Below are 19590 nucleotides of genomic sequence, written 5' to 3' on the forward strand. Positions count from 1 at the left end.
GAACGAATAAACAAAATGGCATATCCATACAATGGAATATTATTCAACCATAAAAAATGAAGTACTGAGAATTCCCTGGACATCCAGTGGTTAGGTCTCAGCACTTTCACTGCTTTGGCCTGGGGTTCAATCCCTGGTCGGAGAACTAAGATCCCACAAGCCATGTAGTGTAGCCAAAAAAATGAAGTACTGATACATGATACAACATAAATGAATCTTGAAGACCTTATGCTAAATGGAAGAAGCTAGACATAAAAGACCACATACTGTATGATTTCATTAATTGAAATATCCAAAATATCCAAATCCATTGAGACAGATAGCAGATTTTTGGTTGCAGGGACTAGAGGGATGGGGGAGTGGAGAGTGAATGCTTTAATGGGTATGGGTTTCCATTTGGGATGACGAAAATATTCTGCAACTAGATAGTGGTGATGGTCGCACAACATCACGAATGTACTTAATGCCACTGAATGGCACACTTTAAAAACTGTTAAAATGGTAAATTTGATGTTTTATGTATTTTGCCACAATTTAAAACTTAAATGAGGAAGATAAAATGATAGAGACACGTCAAAAAGACACAGAAACCGCTTGATGTACCTCCCCCTGGCCTATCTGGGACAATTCGGATATCAAAATAAGTAGTAATAGAAATAGATTATAGGCCATTGAATAAAAAAGAAATCCATGAGTCAAAGAAATATAGGAATCCAAATGGGGAAAGAGAAAACGTTTCTTTACAGTAATCTTACTTAATAGAACTAATGCCAACTAATCTTAATAGAAGGAATGATAGAATTTTAAAAATCACCATTTGGTACCCATCATAGTAATAATTAATTCAGTCACAAAACATCAATGGATAATACTGGTAAAAGTGTATGCAGATCAATGGAACAGAATAGAGAGCCCAGACACTTATGGTCAATTAGTCTACATCAAAAGAGGCAAGAATATACAATGCAGAAAAGACAGCCTCTTCAATAAGTGGTGCTGGGAAAACTAGACAGCTTCATGTAAAAGAATGAAATTAGAACACTTTTTCACACCATATACAAAAATAAACTCAAAATGGATTAAAGATGCCATGGAGCAACTAAGCCCTTGTGCCCCAACTACTGAACCTGCACTCTAGAGATCCCACGATCCACAACTACTGAGCCCATGTGCCACAACTACTGATGCCTGCGCGCCTAGAGCCCGCGCTCCACAACAAGAAAAGCCACCGCAATGAGAAGCCCATGCACCTCAACAAAGAGTAGCTCCCACTCACCGCAACTAGAGAAAGCCCGTGCGCAGCAACAAAGACCCAACACAGCCAAAAGACAGATAAATAAATAAATTTATTTAAAAATTTTTAAATTTTGTTAATGGATTAAAGGCCTAAATGTAAGACATGAAACCATAAAACTCCTAGAAGAAATCATAGGCAGAACATTCTTTGGCAAAAATCATAGCGATACTTTTTTAGATCTGTCTCCTAAGGCAAAGGAAATAAAAGCAAAATAAGCAAATGGGGCCTAATTAAACTTAAAAGCTTTTGCACAGCAAAGGAAACCATCAACAAAATGAAAAAACCTACTGAATGGGAGAAATATATGCAAATGATATGATCGATAAGAGGTTAATACCCAAAATATATAAACAGCTCATACAAATCAATATCAAAACACAAACAAACAACCCGGTTAAAAAATGGGCAGAAGACATGAATAGACATTTTTCCAAACAGGAAATGCAGGTGGCCGACAGGCACATGAAAAGATTCTCAACATCACTAATCATCAGAGAAATGCAAATCAAAGCCACAATGAGATATCATCCTACACCTGTCAGAATGGCTATTATCAAAAAGAACACAAATAATAAATGTTGGTGAGGATGTGGAGAAAAGGGAACCCTTGTACACTGTTGGTGGGAATGTAACTTGGTGAAGCCACTGTGGGAAACAGTATTCAGGTTCCTCGAAAAACTAAACATAGAACTGCCATATGACCGAGCAATTCCACTCCTCGGTATATCTAAAGAAAATGAAAACACTAATTCAAAAAGATACATGTACCCCAATGTTATAGCAGCATTATTTACAACAGCCAAGATATGGAAGCAACCTAAGTGTCCATTAACAGATGAACAGATAAAGAAGGTGTGGTACATATATACAATGTAATACTACTCAGCCATAAAAAAGTAACAAAATTTTGCCATTTGCAACAACATGGATGGACCTGGAGGGTATTATGCTTAGTGATATAAGGCAGATAGAGAAAGACAAATACTGTATGTTATCACTCACATGTGGAATCTAAAAAATAAAACAAACCAGTGACTATAACAAAAAAGAAACAGACCCACAAACATGGAGAACAAACTAGTGGTTACCCGTGGGGAGAGGGAAGGAGGGAGGAACAAAATAGGGGTAGGGGATTAAGAGGTAAAAACTATGTATAAAATAGATAGGCTACAGGATATATTGTACAGCACAGGGAATATAGCCAATATTTTATAAATGGAGTATAATCTTTAAAAACTGTGAGTCACTATGTTGTACACCTAAAACTTATATAACACTGTAAATCAATGATACCTCAATAAATAAAATTTTTAAATAGCTAACAAAAGTTTGAGGAGGAAAGAAATATATTCATAGTCTCAATGTAACTCCCCAAAAAATACTTAATTAGAAAAAGAAAGTTAATAACTTTGTAATAGAAAAACCAGACAGACACCACCTTTATCAAATGATCAAAGTTAACATCACTAGTAATAAGACAAACCGAAATCATGTGCCACCCGATAAGATGCAGTGAGACCACAGCATCTCTGTCATCTGTTAAGTGTATGAACTTGACTAAATAACTTCACCTCTTTTCCTCCATCTGAAAAAGGAAGGAAGCAGACAAGATAATATCTAATTTCCATTCCAGCTCTAAATTCCTACTATTCTAATACCTATTGGACTAATCTAAATATATGGCATCATGTTCAGAACTTGGCAAGAAGAGATAAAAACTCTTCTCTCAATTTAAGTGGCTGATGTTCTTATATAAGCAAGTCAGGCGTAAAGCGCACAAAATGACATATATAGTAAAACTTATGACCTTGGACTGATTTCATAGGCAGTACCAGAGAAGTCGAAATTTGAGAGTTTTTTAAAGCAATAACATTCATTCCTTATTTGAACGTGAGTTCAAAGTAGGATTAGGAAAGCAATTATATGTAAATGAGTGCTTATATAAATAAGTGCTTGAAAGAGTTTTTACCTTAAGAAAGTTGAACATACCTCCTGCCACTTCACGAATACCATCCAGGAGCCTAGCAAAGGCTCTGAAGGGTAGAAAAAGCTGCAGGCCTTTCAGGCATGGCACTCACACAAGCCCAATCACTGAGAGCATCTTCAATATAAGACAGAAATCTCTGTTTGGCCAGAAGTCAGTGCTTTCGGAGAGGTAAGATTAATGCCATTTAGTTAAGCAGGAGAGAATGGTTTTGCAAAACAACTCAGGCCCTCACAAGGCAATTCAAATTATCAGCAACCTCATAAATAAATACAGTCGTATCAATATTCAACTGGCAAACCATCAAAAAGGGATGTCTGAACTGATCTTATTATACTGTTTGGCTTCGGCTCTCAGCTTTATGCAAACAGAAACACATTAATTGGTTAATTAGTAATCTTTTAAGGATGGAAGAGACAATTTGCTATAATTATTTTTACTAAATTTTTATCATCCCTTCAATATACAGAAACAACTATATAAATTCAAACTATGAGTTACTAATGGTTCTGATAAAGAAAATGAGTTACTAGCTCATGTTGGCTTTTTTTTTTAATTACTCTTCCTTCCTACAGTAAAAACATATCTAATTATTGTACCCTTGAATCAGTTGGGCCTCGTTCCTCTCCCTCATCACCTATAACCAGTTATTTAAGTCATAAAATCCTGCCACCACTTCTTTTTCCAATGTCTCTAGACTCCAATCCTCCACTCTCAAGGCTGCCATTCTAGGCCAGCACCTCAACAGGCCATGCTTGGTTCAGCACAACAGACACAGAGCATCTACTATGGCTCACGGTGTCTTTCAAAACCTACAAGTCACCTCACTACTATTACTATTGAACAACTCAATTTCGTTTCTTTTTATGGCTGAGTAATATTCCATTGTATATATGTGCCACATCTTCTTTATCCCTTCACCTAGAGTCTGTCATACACAGTGAAGTAAGTCAGAAAGAGAAAAACAAATACCGTATGCTAACACATATATATGGACTCTAAAAACAAAAAATTGGTTCTGAAGAACCTAGGGGCAGGACAGGAATAAAGACACAGATGTAGAGAATGGACTTGAGGAGACGGGGAGGGGAAGGGTAAGCTGGGACGAAGTGATAGAGTGGCATGGACATATACACACGACCAAATGTAAAATAGATAGCTAGTGGGAAGCAGCCGCATAACACAGGGAGATCAGCTCCGTGCTTTGTGACCACCTAGAGGGGTGGCATAGGGAGGGTGGGAGGAAGGGAGATGCAAGAGGGAGGAGATATGGGGATATATGTGTACATATAACTGATTCACTTTGTTATACAGCTGAAACTAACACAATATTGTAAAGAAATTACACTCCAATAAAGATGTAAAAGAAAAAAAACACCTACTAATCAATCTGATGTGATAACTATCTCTCCATCTTTGTATCACTGCAAGTCTGACCCAAATTCTTTCTACCTGAGAGGTTTTTTCTAACCAGGCTCATGAGACAGGAGCAAGACCCGAGGTCCTCTCCTACAGATCTTCTTCAAGTTTCCACTGGTTCGTTGTTTGACACTACTTTGGTACACACAGTCCTAACCCACCTATCTGTACCTCAATCCAGCCCACATTCTTCCATATTCCATTCTTCCCTTAGAAACGATTCTATTAAACTACTAGCTAAGGAATTTCCTGACAGTCCAGTGGTTAAGACTCCAAGCTTCCACTGCAGGGAGCACGGGTCCAATTCCTGGTTGGGGAACTAAGATCCCGCATGCACCACAGCCAAAAAGAAAATTTTTAATTTAAAAAAAAAAAAAAAACAGGACTTCCCCAGTGTCACAGTGGTTGAGAATTGCCTGCCAATACAGGGGACACGGGTTCGAGCCCTGGTCCAGGAAAATCCCACATGCCGCAGAGCAACTAAGCCCGTGCACCACAACTACTGAGCCTACACTCTAGAGCCCGCGAGCCACAACTACTGAGCCCGTGTGCCACAACTACCGAGCCCGTGTGCCACAACTACCGAAGCCCGTGCGCCTGGAGCCCGTGCTTCGCAACAAGAGAAGTCACTGCAATGAGAAGCCCGCACACCGCAACAGAGTAGCCCCCGCTCACCACAACTGGAGATAGCCCAGGGGCAGCAACGAAGACCCAATGCAGCCAAAAATAAATATAAATAAATAAATAAATTTTTTAAAAAAACAAAACTACTAGCTAAGACTCACGTAACCCATATCTTTAGCACTTCCTGCACTAATTACTCCTGGGTCTCGTGTGCTAGCCCCTTCCTCTGCTGCCCCTCTAAAAGATGAAGTACTCTAGACTCAGCGTTCTTCTCCTTTCTACAGTCATTCCATCTACGGATGATCTCATCCAGGCCCATAAATAGCTTTATACTGACAACTCCCAAATTTATATCTTCAGCCTTGATCTCTGCGGAGCTCCTGACTCAAATAGCCAACTGTGCACTCAGAATTTTTCCTGGGAAATCAAATATAGCATGTCCAAAGGCTTACCCCATCTCAGTAAATGGTTAGCACCATCTGTCTAATTATTCGACTCAAAAACTTTGGACTCATTCTTTCCCCTTCCATTCCTTTCCTCCCATCATCCAATGCAACAATATGTATCTCTGTCTCTCTGACATATATCCCAAATCCAACCTCTGGAACCATCTCTATCACTGCCACCCTAGTTCATGTCATTATTATTTCTCATCTGAATTATTGCCATAGACTCCCAACTGGTAATGAGATTCTCTCATTCATCCAGACATTCATTTAGAATGACAGACCTCATCAAAGAAGAAAAGAAGTTTAGTTTAGCTCGACATGATGTACATTTAACGAAACTATTGCTGTTGGAAGTAACCACCTTGTTTCTTCCTTTCCTCATTCTCTCTCTGTACCTTCCTCTATGTGAATCTCCCTCCCTGCTCTAACTCCTTTTCCTTCTCTCTCTCTCCTCTCAATATCTTCTTTCTCTCTTCCTCTCCCTCTTGTTTTACTGAACAACTAGGCACACAGTATAGTGGAAAATGCTAGTGTTAGACTTAGAAGGGTCTCTTCCTATGGTCTCTCATGGTGAAGGAGGGTAATTATGACATAGTCAGTTTATATTTCTGGCCCTCAACAGTTAAATAAAGAGATTATACCGATGGTCTCTGAGGTCCCTTAAATTTCTAGAAATCTGTTCTCAGGTTATTTATTGAGTAAAGAGCTATGTTCCCTGTTCTTAAAAGTAGGTGGATTCAATATTTTTTATTGCCCTGAGGGGAAAAAAGCAAATTCGTTTTTTAACAAGGCCTTCAATTGAGCCTTTCCTATCAGGGGTCATTGTCTCTCAATAGAAAAAAACGCACCTCTCCCTTAGTATAGTCTAAATGTTCTATATCTCTGTAGTTATTTCTGTCTTTGGGCCCTCCTTGGGACAAGTAGATTCCAAGGAGAGGCCAGTAGCCCACTTTATATGAAGGCTATCATTTATTAGGCACTTACTGTGTTCCAGGCTCTGTGCTAGGCCTTTTTTAAATCTAATCCTCAACACAAGTCTACGTGAGGCAAGTATTACATTATCACTCCTCTTTTACAAAATAAGAAACTAAGGTGTGAAGAGGTTAAGAAATTTGTCTAAGGGCACACAGCTAACAGATGGTGGAGCCAAAATTTGGACCCAGGTCTATCTGCCTTGAAAGTCTATGCTCTGAAAGATTACACTATATACCTCCCTCCTGAAATGCTGGACCTCTGCAGCCTATCTTGGAGGTCTCTGTGCACGCTTGAACTGACAAAACCTGTGACCTCTGATGTCCTGGGGGCCACATTCTAGCCTGTACCTGAACCAACAGGGTCAACTCCATTACAAGGGTTTTAAGAGCAGAGACTCAATTTCTTATGGTATTGGTCCCGGCCACATGGATACTCAATAAATGCTCTTGACTGAGGAAGCCCATGGTGAAAAGCACTGACACAGCTAGGATGGCCTAATGCAAGTTCTGGTGATGCAGAGTAAAAGGTTAAGATGAAGGAGAGATTGTGCTAGGACTAGAGATATGATCAGGTTTCCCATAAAGTCCAATTTCCATGACTTCATTATCATTTGCAGAAAATAGAGAGGGCAGGACTTCCTGGTGGTCCAGTGGGTAAGACTCCGTGCTCCCAAAGCTGGGGACCTGGGTTCGATCCCTGGTCTGGGAACTAGATCCTTCATGCATGCCACAACTAAGAGTCCACATGCCACAACTAAGAAGTCCATATGCTGCAACTAAAAAAAAAAAGAAAAAGAAAATAGGGAGAGCTATTGATATCCCTGGAGAATTGCTTTAGAAAATGGCTGAAAAATTGGTTTAATTAAGACTCTAGGTATTTACGTGGAATATCAGGTCAGCACATTTGTGGAAGAATTTCCTTTTTTAAGATGCTTCCAAAGATCTTCAGAAGTGGGATTGAATTTGCATGACCACCTCCTAAGCAACATCAGAGCAGACTCAGCTCTCAGGGAGTCTTTTGTACCTGAGGAATTTATGGATTTCCTGGCCAAGAGGACCAATTGGCAGAGTCTCTAAAACTCTGCCTCCATCCCTACCCCGATCTCTAAGAGAACTGTGTTTGGTAGATAACCCCCCTTCCTGAAACAGGAGGTTAATGAGGCCCCTAGATGTCTTCCTGGGTCACTGGTTTGGTGCTAATAAAAAAGGTGAAATTCTGTAGCACTGTTTGGTGCCATTCAAATGTCCTCAACCCATCCTTGGGATTGGTTGTCTAAATCTCCTTAAAACCAAGAGTATTAGAAGGACAGAAAGATCTAGACTACCCCTCGGGATGTTCCTCACTTAGGGAACTGTAACATGGGCGAGGAAACAGAGTGAAAAGGATCAGTAGGTAGGCATAAGGTCATGAAGTTGGTGGGCAGGAACTCCCAGGGGAGGCCAACCAGCTCCAAAACAAAGATCAGCACTGACACTAGCAGGACAGACATTTGAAAGGGTGAGAGTCTCCACAGAGACTATGGGCATCAACCAGGACCAGGCCAAAGAAAGGGAGAGAACTTGGAAAGTAGAAGAGAGACGAAAAGGTTGAGGTCCTAATGATTCTGCCTGGTAAGTGTTCAGGCTTAAAATTACTTGTGACCATCACCCTCACCTTAGTTTTCCAAGCCTCTCCCCTCAGACTGATGTAACCTGGAAAAAGAGAGTTAAAAAAACATTGTCAAGGGACCTCCCTGGTGGTCCAGTGGTTAAGAATCTGCCTTCCAATGCAGAGGACATGGGTTCGATCCCTGGTGGGGGAACTAAGATCCAACATGCCACGGGGCAACTGAGCCCGCGTGCCGCAAATATGGAGCCCGCGTGCCACAACTAGAGAGAAGCCCGCACGCCGCAACAAAATATCCCGCATGCCTCAACTAAGACCCAACGCAGCCAAAAATAAATAAATAATTTTTTTTTTTTAAGTATCAAAAGAGTCAGACTGGAGTCAGACTGGAGTCAGACTGATAATCCAGGCAGTCTGTGTTTAAAAAACAAAAAATTATCAAGTATCAGTACCATATCTGCAGATGAAATACTGATTCTGGATATTTCTTCCTTTTCTTATACTTCCTTGGTAAGAATATTTTTCCAGCCTATCTAAGAAATGGCACTAATTGAGCCTATTTCTGATTTATTTTATCTAGTCAACGGCAACACACAACTAAAATAAAAGAACTCAGCCAAAAAAAAAGGCAATGACAACAGACATGAAATTCAGGTAAACATAGTTTTTCTCGTTACTCAGGAAAGGTAATATTATTGACTCTACCCACCAAAAGAACATTAAGCACTTTATCCATCCCACAGAACTCTCATTTTTTCTTCTGCCTTCTTTTCAAAACGAATTTTTAAATTCCAATTTTCTTGAAAGTATATCAAGACGTGACATTCTAAGCAATCACTGAGAAGTGTAAGGGAGAGTATAATAGCTGTAATTAACTCTGTTTACATACCAGACAGACTTACATTTCACTATAAATATTCCACACGAAAAATCTTTGAAAGAGGACCAATTATGCTGAGAGGTTTAACTACATGGCATTTGTCAAAAGAGAAAAAAACATGCCTCAGTTCCTATCTGAAAAAAATATTTCCTGGGATAATATAAGATGGTACACTTACCAAAGGAAAAAAAAATGAGGAGGAGGTTTGAGCTAAATGATAAAGTGCATCTACTGTAAGCTGTAGGCCTCTGCCCCTGCACCCCTGTCCTATCAAGAAACACAGAGCACATACAAGAGGATACTGGTTCCTATCATCTTAATTCCAACACTAGCGCTGGTCCCTGAGGGAATCTCAGCCAAAACAGAAAATCTCCCTAATGTCCTTATGGGGTGGCTGTGAGAAAATAAAATACCACCACCACAGGGGGAAAAAAAAAAAAAAGGTGCAATGGACAAGAACAGACATTTCACAGAACAAATGCAAAGGGTCCATTTGTTGGGAAACGTGCTCAGCTCTTACTAATCAAGGAAATACAAATTAAAACAACTAAGTCATTCCTCTTCATCCACCACATGGGTAAAAATTAACAAGATTGATAATATATACAGAGTTGTCAAGGATATGGGAAAAATGAATCCTCTCATACACTGATGATGGGAATGAAAATCAGTATTCTTTTAGGAAAGCAATTTGGCAACATCTGTCAATGTGAAAAATACACATAAAATTCTACCCAGAAATTTCACCAGTAAGCCTCTCTTCTGGAGAAATGCTTGCATCTGTGCACAAAAGCATAAACAAGGATATTCACTGCAGTACTGTTTATAGTAGAGAACGCTAAATGTCCACCTAAGGGAGAATGACACTACATTTTAAAAGAATTTAGGTTATCTATTTATATTCTCTAAGACATATCGCTAAGTGACAGGACAATGTTTATAATATCCCATTTACTTAAAAAAACCATACGCACTTGAATACATACATATACTTGGGTATAAAAGGTTTACACACTAAAAAAAAAACAGTGGCTACCTCTGGGGAGGGGAGTAAAAATCAGAAGGGATGAGAAGTTAGGATGTATCATTTTATTCTATATTCTTTTAGACTGTTTGAACATTTTGGAACCAGGATAAAAGGAAGTGGGGCACATTCTTAAGGGAAATGTTCTGTCGTATTACCCAATTTCCTCATTCATTCTGGCCTCTGGAATATCTCACAGTTTTGCCTAATGTCTGCTGCTCACAAACACTTCATGTAGTCCACAAATTGTATGCTCTCTCTCCTAGTCGACACCAGAGTCTGTGGGTCCATGTGGGCGACCATCACCAGCCTTGCCTCACGGGGGCGGGAGCCTCATTACTCACCAAATGCAAAGTCACGGCAGCATCATATAGAAAGAGGAGACCTTGACCCTGTGTTCTGTTTATGCCATTTATTTTGTCCTCTTTGAGGATTTTGCAGAGGGAACCATGATTCTGTATAAATGGGTAGTGTTCAACGACAGGTCTATATTTGGTGGTAAGTTAAATGACATTGCTTTCAGAACTTAGTGTGTGGGCTGTGAAAGATGTGAGTTTATGAGAATGTTCTCATAACCAAATGGGAAATAGAAATGATAAAATAAACCAAATTGCTGCTAGTAGAGATCACTATGGTAATCTGCCCTTAGTCTCTCTGCCTCACAGGAATGAGCCATTAATTTCCCCTCTGGAATTCCTCAGGATAATCAGTTTCAAATCCATAAGAGTTCTTTTCCTCTCACTTCTATTGCCATGTTGCTTTTGTAGCTCTTGGAGGCATTTTACTGACAATGCTTTAAATGCCTAGAGAAGTGTCAGCCTCCTGGTTCACCCCACCCAGTATTCTGTTAATACTGTGGCCTCTTAATAAATTTTTTAAAATAATAAATACACGTGATAACTATTTCTGAGCTACTGTTCAATCAGCCAGATTTCCCTAAATATTAACTCTTCTACTAAGAAAATATGATTAAAATCCTTATTATTTTCAAAAACCTGGATATATGTCATGGAAACAAGAACTATTGCAATCATATATGTGGGGATTTTATCTCAGCATTAAGGGTACCATCAGTGTTAGCACCTCCTTTTATGAGGAGAAAACAGAGATGGGCAAAGGCTTAGGTTCCCGGAAATTACAGCAAAATCTGAACCTGGAAATATTAGCAGGTTCATTTTCCCCCTTCCTATGTACAAAACTGATGCCCACACATGGCTCTAGTATATTCCCATAGTAATCACCACAGACAGTCCACAGGCTCAAGCCCGTCCCGGCACTAATGCTCACCAAAATATTCATTGGGTGTTGGCAAAGTATAGCAAATGGCCCAGGCAAGGAAGAATATAGAACCCTAGGCCTTTCACCTTTGTTTCCCCTCCTGGACCCAAGCCTTTTCAGGACCGGACATTGGAGGTGAGTGCATGAATGTAAAGGCAAAGAGAAATATCCCTTTCTCCACATTTAATGCTAACAGATGGTTTGTTTTCCTAGTCTACCCCATAAACAGCTAAACTGTGCCCTGCCCAAGAGGCACCTAGGAGGAGGATGAGAGTCCCATGTCATGTTTACCCAGGCTGCTCAGGCTACAGTGATTCTAGTGAAACAGGATCCAGTTTGCCTTGTGCAGTTTTATGCCTGACTCATTTACACAGGCCACTCCGTGCGGTATGTTATTGTAAGTAACGCACCCACACGCCACAGGTTTTAATGCATCCCCGAAAGTAAATTACTGTCAGTGATAAGTTATATGACATTCCAGACCAAATCAGTCAGTTATTCATCTAAAGACCAGCAAACTCAGCTTCTACTGAACTGTGAAGGTAAGGGAAAAGCATCAAACGATTACATAGACGTTCTACAACGAGGGCTTGGCAAATGACTATATTGAAATCCTTTCCTCAGCATGGCTGAGCTGTGAAAGGCCTGGAGAGGTCATTCAGTGCACCTCCTGCCTCAGCCCGCTGCAGACTCCAGGGATCCATTAGCATAGTCCAACAGAAGGGAAAAGATATATACCAAGAAGATGCATGTCTTGTTACACGTTTGACAGCTACATATTTCCCAGGGCTACTCCACTGGAAGTAGAACAAGGTGTCAAGAATAACTTAGGAGAAGTTGAGAAAAAAGTCCTAGGGATATGTAAGAAAGTTGGCTATGACATGAATAAATGAAGCAGGAAAAAGACAGAAGGGCGGCCCTCAGTGAGCTCAGATCACACCTCACCTGCCCAGCACAGGCTACTCACCAGCTGATTCCAATGCAGTAGCTGGCAGATGAAGGAGAAAACAGGACTTGGGAGCTTTTTTCCTATTTTCCATACTTCTAATTGTTCTTAAGCCACACTCCCTAGATGGCTTAAACATTAATAGGCTGAAGCCATGCTCTAGCATTACACTGGGCTAATTATGCTCTTTGGGTTGGAAAGGACAGAAATAACTTCACTTAGGCTACCTCAAGACGTGAGGGTTCACTGTTCAGTTACACAGGGTAACATGCAGCTTCTCCTTTCTCTACCTATCTGCTCCCACTCTCACCCCTAAGCCCCAAACCAACTGGCTGATCCTCTCCATGTTTCTCAGATCAAACTCCAGAGTCTGTTTCCCATTGTAATTACTTAACTCGTATTGGTCAGAAGCTTTTCCTGTCAGCCTCCTTACAAGCTACTCACCAGCCTATGAATTGGCTGCGCTTGGGTCAGGTGTCTACGTCTGGTCCAATCATCAGGTGCCCATTGCACAAGATAAGGCAGCTTCTTTAGCCAGGGGCTATGGACCAAAGCACCTTTCTCCAGAAAAGAACTGGGGGCTGGGGGGGGGCATGTATCAAGCACATGTCTTTGTCAAACTGCCACCAAAAGCTTAAGCCTAAGTAAACCACTGATTTGACGGCAGGATCTTGAAAGGAGCAGGACAAGCTTCATAGGCTTATGCACAGGTGCACAGGGTCCCTGTGCTTACAAGAGCCCACACTTAGCTTAATGCTCCATTGTGGCTGTGTTGACATTCTTAATAATTTTTGAATAGGGGGCCCTACATTTTCATTTTGCATGGGGCCTTGCAAATTATATAGCTCTATATTATATTCCTCTATAGGAGTTTTTAATATGTTATAAAATGTGAAGGGAGTTCCACAGAACTAAGTAATTTTGGATCCAAAGATTCTTCAGATCATTCACTCATAATACTCATTTGACAAACAAGAAAACTGAGGTCAAAGAAAGGCTGACAGGGCTTCCCTGCTGGCGCAGTGGTTGAGAGTCCGCCTGCCGATGCAGGGGACGCAGGTTCGTGCCCCGGTCCGGGAAGATTCCACATGCCGCGGAGCGGCTGGGCCCGTAAGCCATGGCCGCTGAGCCTGTGCATCCGGAGCCTGTGCTCCGCAACGGGAGAGGCCACAACAGTAACAGTGAGAGGCCCGCGTACCGCAAAAAAAAAAAAAAGAAAGGCTGACTGGCTTAGTCAAGACCTCACAGTGAGCACTGGCAATGTCGAACTGGAAACAGATTCTTATCAGAGAGGCCAATCTTCTCATTACTCCATGTGGCAGGCTTCCTAGCAGAGAGGACTGCCTGATACTTGGTCTATTTTGCCAAAATATTTGGTAAACCACTTAGAAATCTCATTTTATGAGGACGATATAAAAGCACAAGTGTAGATCTTTCCTTGTTCAATCTTACCTCCTATTTCCTCACCTATGACCTCCTCAGAACAGATTCCACTGACAATCCCCAGAATCTAAAATGAAAGCTGGGTAGAGGAATATAAACTAATAGAAACACCTGGAGGATTATTTGGTAATAGATATAAAAATTACAGTGTTCACACCCCTCACTCCACAATTCCATTTCTACATATAGTCTCACATATGCACAAATATTATTGCATGCCAAAGACTATTCATTGTGGTGTTGCTTATAATAGATGATATAAATAGAATATAAAAGATTGGCCACAACCTAAATATTCATCAACAGGAGACTAGTTTAAAGTAATATATAGATAGATATAGATGATACTATGTTCATGCAACAAAATATTATGTAGCTCTTAGGAAAAAAGAAGTTAATTTACAGTTACTAATATGGGACAATTTCTAACATATTGTTCCATGAAAAAGCAAGGTACAAAACACTATACAGCATGCTTCTCTTTCTGGAGGGAAAGGACACAGGAGTCCCCCCCATATCTGTGGGAGATAAGTTCCAAGACCCCCCAGTGATGCCTGAAACCACAGATACTACAAAACTCTTTATATACTATATTTTTTCTTATATATTCACACCATGCATACCATGGGTATGTATGTATAGAAACCATGATAAAGTTTAATTTATAAATTAGGCACAGTAAGAGATTAACAATAGCTAGTAATAAAATAGAATAATTATAACAATATATTGAAATAAGTTATGTGAATGTGGTCCCCCCCCTTCTTTCTCTCTCTCTCAAAATATATTATTGCACAAGTGTAATACCTTTTCCATCTTAACTAAGCACTTAGTTACGCGTGACCATAACTTTTGCAGTTTGAGGCAGGACAGTAAAACTTGCATGAATTTCTTTTTCCCTCTTCACAATTTCAAAATAGAAGATTCGTTCTTACCTAGATCTTAGCAAACTCAGCATCCAGTTTTTTTTTCCTTTCCTTATTAAGTCGAGAGCTTTCACCTTTTCACTTAAAGGAAGCGCTTTATGGCAGATCCGAGTTGCCAGCATCACTACCCTTGCACGTTGGGGCCATTATTAAGTAAAATAAGAGCGACTTGAGCACTGCGATCCAGCGACAGTCATCTGATAATCAAGACGGCCACTACGGCGGGATACGATGATTCACATCCCAGGTGGGACAGAGCGGGACAGGGAGAGATTTTATCACGGTACTCAGAACAGCACACAATTTAAAACTTATGAACTCTTTATTTCTGAAATTTTCCATTTAATATTTTCGGACCTCAGTTGACCTCAGGGAACTAAACGCAGAAAGCAAAACCATGGATAAGGGAGGAACCACTGTATTTAATTATATATCCCATAATTACACACACACATGTGTTGGGGTATTTGTACATGCACAGAATTTGTCTAGAAGTACATACAAAAAAGAATGACTGCCTCCGAGGAAGGGACATGAGGGACTCAGGGATAGCAATGTGGAGGAGATTTTTATTCTATGCCTTTTGTTCCCTTAAAATTTGTACTGGGACTTCCCTGGTGGCGCAGTGGTTAAGAATCCACCTGCAAATGCGGGGGACACGGGTTCGAGCCCTGGTCCAGGAAGATCCCACATGCCGCGGAGCAACTAAGCCCGTGCGCCACAACTACTGAACCTGTGCTCTAGGGCCCACGAGCCACAGCTACTGAAGCCCGTGTGCCTAGAGACCATGCTCCACAACAAGAGAAGCCACTGCAATGAGAAGCCCGTGCACCGCAATGAAGAGTAGCCCCCGCTCGCTGCAACTAGAGAAAGCCTGCACGCAGCAACAAAGACCCAACGCAGCCAAAATAAATAAATAATTTTTTTAAAATTTGTACTATGTGCATATCTTTTCAAAAACTAATCAGTTATAAATTAGGAGGTTGGGATTAACCCATACACACTATTATATATAAAACAGATAACCAACAATGATCTACTGTATAGGACAGGGAACTATACTCAATTTTTTGTAATAACCTGTAAGGGAAAAGAATCTGAGACAGAATATATATATATTTTTTTCAGTTATTATATATAACTCAGTCACTGTGCTGTACACCTGAAACTAACACAACACTGTAAATCAACTATACTTCAATAAAATAAAATAAAATAATTAAATTAAAGAGTGTCTGAAAGAGGACCCCAGGACACTGCCAGTATTGTATCATATCTATAATAGTGAAAAACATACTACTGTTGTCTTTTTTACTAAGACTTTTTCTAGGATCTTGTATTGAACTTATAGACAAAGGAAATTATAAGTAGTTACATTAGGCTGAAAAAAAATTCTCTCTTTTCCCCTCCTCTACTCTATATAAAAAAGAAAAATCTGAAAACCTGCTTAACCCATTGCTTGTTTAGTCATTGGCACAGCTGTGTGAAATGGCAGAGAAAATGAGAAATGTTACAACTCTTCCTTTGGAAACTTGCCAAGATCATCTCCAAAGTTCCTTCAGACATTACCCACTTATGTTTTTCCAGTGCACCTACCATCAGTGCTGCTAAGCACTTTAACAAGAGCTTTGCTTTGAACCAAAAGCACAAAGGGGGACACAAACCTCAGTACTGCCCTCATTCAGCAGAAGTACATTTTCCTCAGGTAGCAGCAGAAAGGGTGACCTTAGTCTTCCCAACGAACCCAAAACCCTTGGAAAAACTATAATTCCTAGTTAGGAAGCAAAGACAAGGGAGAGTCCCCCCCTCATCCCCATATTCTCTGTTCCTCCACTTCCACATGGTCTATATTTATGCAACCCACATGTGGTAGATCAAAGATGGCCACAGGGCTTCCCTGGTGGTGCAGTGGTTGAGAGTCCGCGTGCCAATGCAGGGGACACGGGTTCGTGCCCCGGTCCGGGAAGATCCCACATGCTGCGGAGCGGCTGGCCCGTGAGCCATGGCCGCTGACCCTGCGCGTCCAGAGCCTGTGCTCCGCAACGGGAGAGGCCACAACAGTGAGAGGCCCGCATACTGCAAAAAAAAAAAAAGATGGCCACAAATTCTTGACACGCCTCTCCTTGGGAGGTGGGATCTGTTTCCATTCTTCTAGATTCTGGGTTGCCCTGTGACTCCTTTGACCAGTGGAGTATGGCATAATTGGTGCTATGTCAATTCCTACTCCAGTCTTTAAGAGAACTGGTGGCTTTCTCCTCGTTCTTCTAGAGTCCTAAGCAAGGCACTGTGTAAAAATTTAACTGCCCTCCTAGGGACAGCATGTGGAGATGCCCTAAAACTGCATGGAGAGGGAAAAAGGGCCAAAGCCATTCCTATCAAGACATCAAGCATGTGGGTAAAATCATCTTGAACCCTCAGCCCAAACCAGCCACCAACTGAAGAGCACCAAGTAACCTCTGTCAATGCCAGGTGGAGCAGAAGAGCCGCCCAGCCAAGCACTGCCCAAATTCCTGACCCACAAAATGAGATATAATTAAATGTTGTTGCTTTATGATGCTAAGTTTTGGGGTTGCATGTCATGTATGCATGTTATGTCCAGGCTACCACACTATCAACTATCCAACACTGACATCTTCAAACATTTCATACTCAAAATTCAGTCTTTCCTAAATTGCCTTAGAATAATGATAGAATTATCTCATGTCAGGCAGCCGCAGCTACTGGGAGGAGGGGCCAGGTCCAAGTTGAGACAACAGAAGAATCTCCTCCCCTAGCACTTCTTCCCCATAATGCTATAGATGAGTCTACACGGCCAAGTTGAAGGGCCATCCTCTGCCACTGAGGACTGCAGAGATCATGGGCCACAGAGTCTGGAGTTTGCCAGCTCACACAGGATCCCCAACCCTGAGGGTACCCTTTGACCAACCCCGTCCATGTCACTGCTCCACTAAATCCTTGTCCAGCACCTCAGAGGGGTCACATGTGGTTAGTCTTGGGAGTGGGGTGAGAACCAGATCCTCTTACCGCAGCCCTTGCCCTTCCAAGCTGAGCTGAGAGAAGGAAAGCTAAGTCTTGGAAGGAGAGATTCCTGGATCAACTTCCCCAGCCCACAATGACTGGCAGCTGCCACCCACTCCAGCCCATGTGCCTGTTCTTACCCACTCACAGGGTTGCCAAGACCTGAGGGAGGTGGCACTGGCAGAAGCCATAATTAGGGATTTCATCAAATACTTTAGCTCCCTGAGAACAAATTCTTCCTGACAACATGCAAATCTATTGTTCAACTTTCAAACATCCAACTGACTTGCAAACACATTGTTGGGAATGCATTAGGTAGAAAAGTAAAGACACCACGTCTTCTGAATTGTAGACATGGCCTTGAAATACAGGAAAGGGCATTTCTAAGGTTAAAGCAAGAATGAAAGATTTTTAAAAACATGATGAAGGAATACAATGAGGCTGGCAAACATGATTTAGCAGGGTCCAGGTTGTACAGAGGGGAGCATGCTCAGAGAAGCTGTGAGAGAGGAGAAAGGGGAGGTGCAAAGAGGGTCTTCTCCCCTCCTGGTTCCTGCCTTCAAAGGAATGAAGTCCCACTCAATGTCACTGAAGACCTTTCACCATTGTTTGTCTAGGCAAATTTAAATGGTGAGCTGATCAACTGAATAATCTATTGTGATAGATCAGAAAGTCTGGATATAACTAGGGGAGAAAGGTGTTGGTTTAGAGGAAACCTCTTTTTCCTCCAAAGCCAAAGGAAGAAATGTTAGGATTTACCTACATCATCTCAATAATTTTCTCAATCTCTTACTTCAGACAAAATATTTAAGGAAACATTCTTTCCCAAGCATTCTTGGGTCAGGTCTATAGAGGCAGCGGAGGGAAGAGGGAAGGGTAGAGCCACCCAGATTACCTGTCTGGTTGCTTAGACTGGTCCAATTTCACTAAGAATCACACAAACCTCTTCATTCCTTCTGCTGTGTTCACCTGACCTTTTTCAATTTCTTTTTCCTTTCTCCGTTACCCTAAGGGAATTATCTAGCCACTCTGGCTTTCTTTGCATGCAAAATCTAACAGTTCTTTCTTTCTTCTTTCAGATAAAGGCAGTCTTGGGGAGAAGAAAAGAGCCTGGCTTCTTCAAATGAGCTCTGAAATAAAAGTCACTGCCAGATGTTATATAAAAGGTGACGTAATCCTAAAGTACTTCATTACATATGCAGCTCTGCTCTTCAGCCCAGGAGGAGTTTATTACATTTTGTCAATCCCATTTTCTGTACCCACATCATTTTTACATAATTTTTCCTGCCTGACAGACATCTTCACATTTTCACAGCAACCCATCAAGATAGTGTTACAACAGCACAGGGAACCAGGTTAGCCGCTTACAAATAACCACGCTAATAAGCCAGATTTGTCCCTGAGATACAAATAAAAGGTAAATGGTCTATCCATGCGTGTAAGAAGCACATCTATTTTAGAATAATAGGGAAGAAAGCAGAGCATCATTCGAGCTGACACCGTGTTCTTTCAGAATAGGTACCAAATCTATTCTATAAGTAGGAAAATGGGGAAATGCCAGTCTAAACTTATTCTTTCAATTCTCTTCGTTTTCCTAATAAATTCCTGGCTCCTAGTGAAATAGATAGCCATGGCAAATGCATTAAAATCAAACTTCCTGACTTTTTGGATTGGCACACAATTTAGAAGAAAACGCACCATTTCTGCCAATGCAATATCTAG

General features: G+C 41.0%; 1 pseudogene; it reads right to left on the minus strand.

Annotated features, from left to right (window-relative positions):
- Positions 1 to 18974, minus strand: part of LOC115845075 (ras-related protein R-Ras2 pseudogene) — a 572608-nt pseudogene extending 553634 nt beyond the window's left edge.
- Between the last annotated feature and the right edge of the window lie 616 nt (positions 18975 to 19590).

This window comes from Globicephala melas, chromosome 3 (genome assembly GCF_963455315.2).
Source record: "Globicephala melas chromosome 3, mGloMel1.2, whole genome shotgun sequence".
Classification (NCBI taxonomy): domain Eukaryota; kingdom Metazoa; phylum Chordata; class Mammalia; order Artiodactyla; family Delphinidae; genus Globicephala; species Globicephala melas.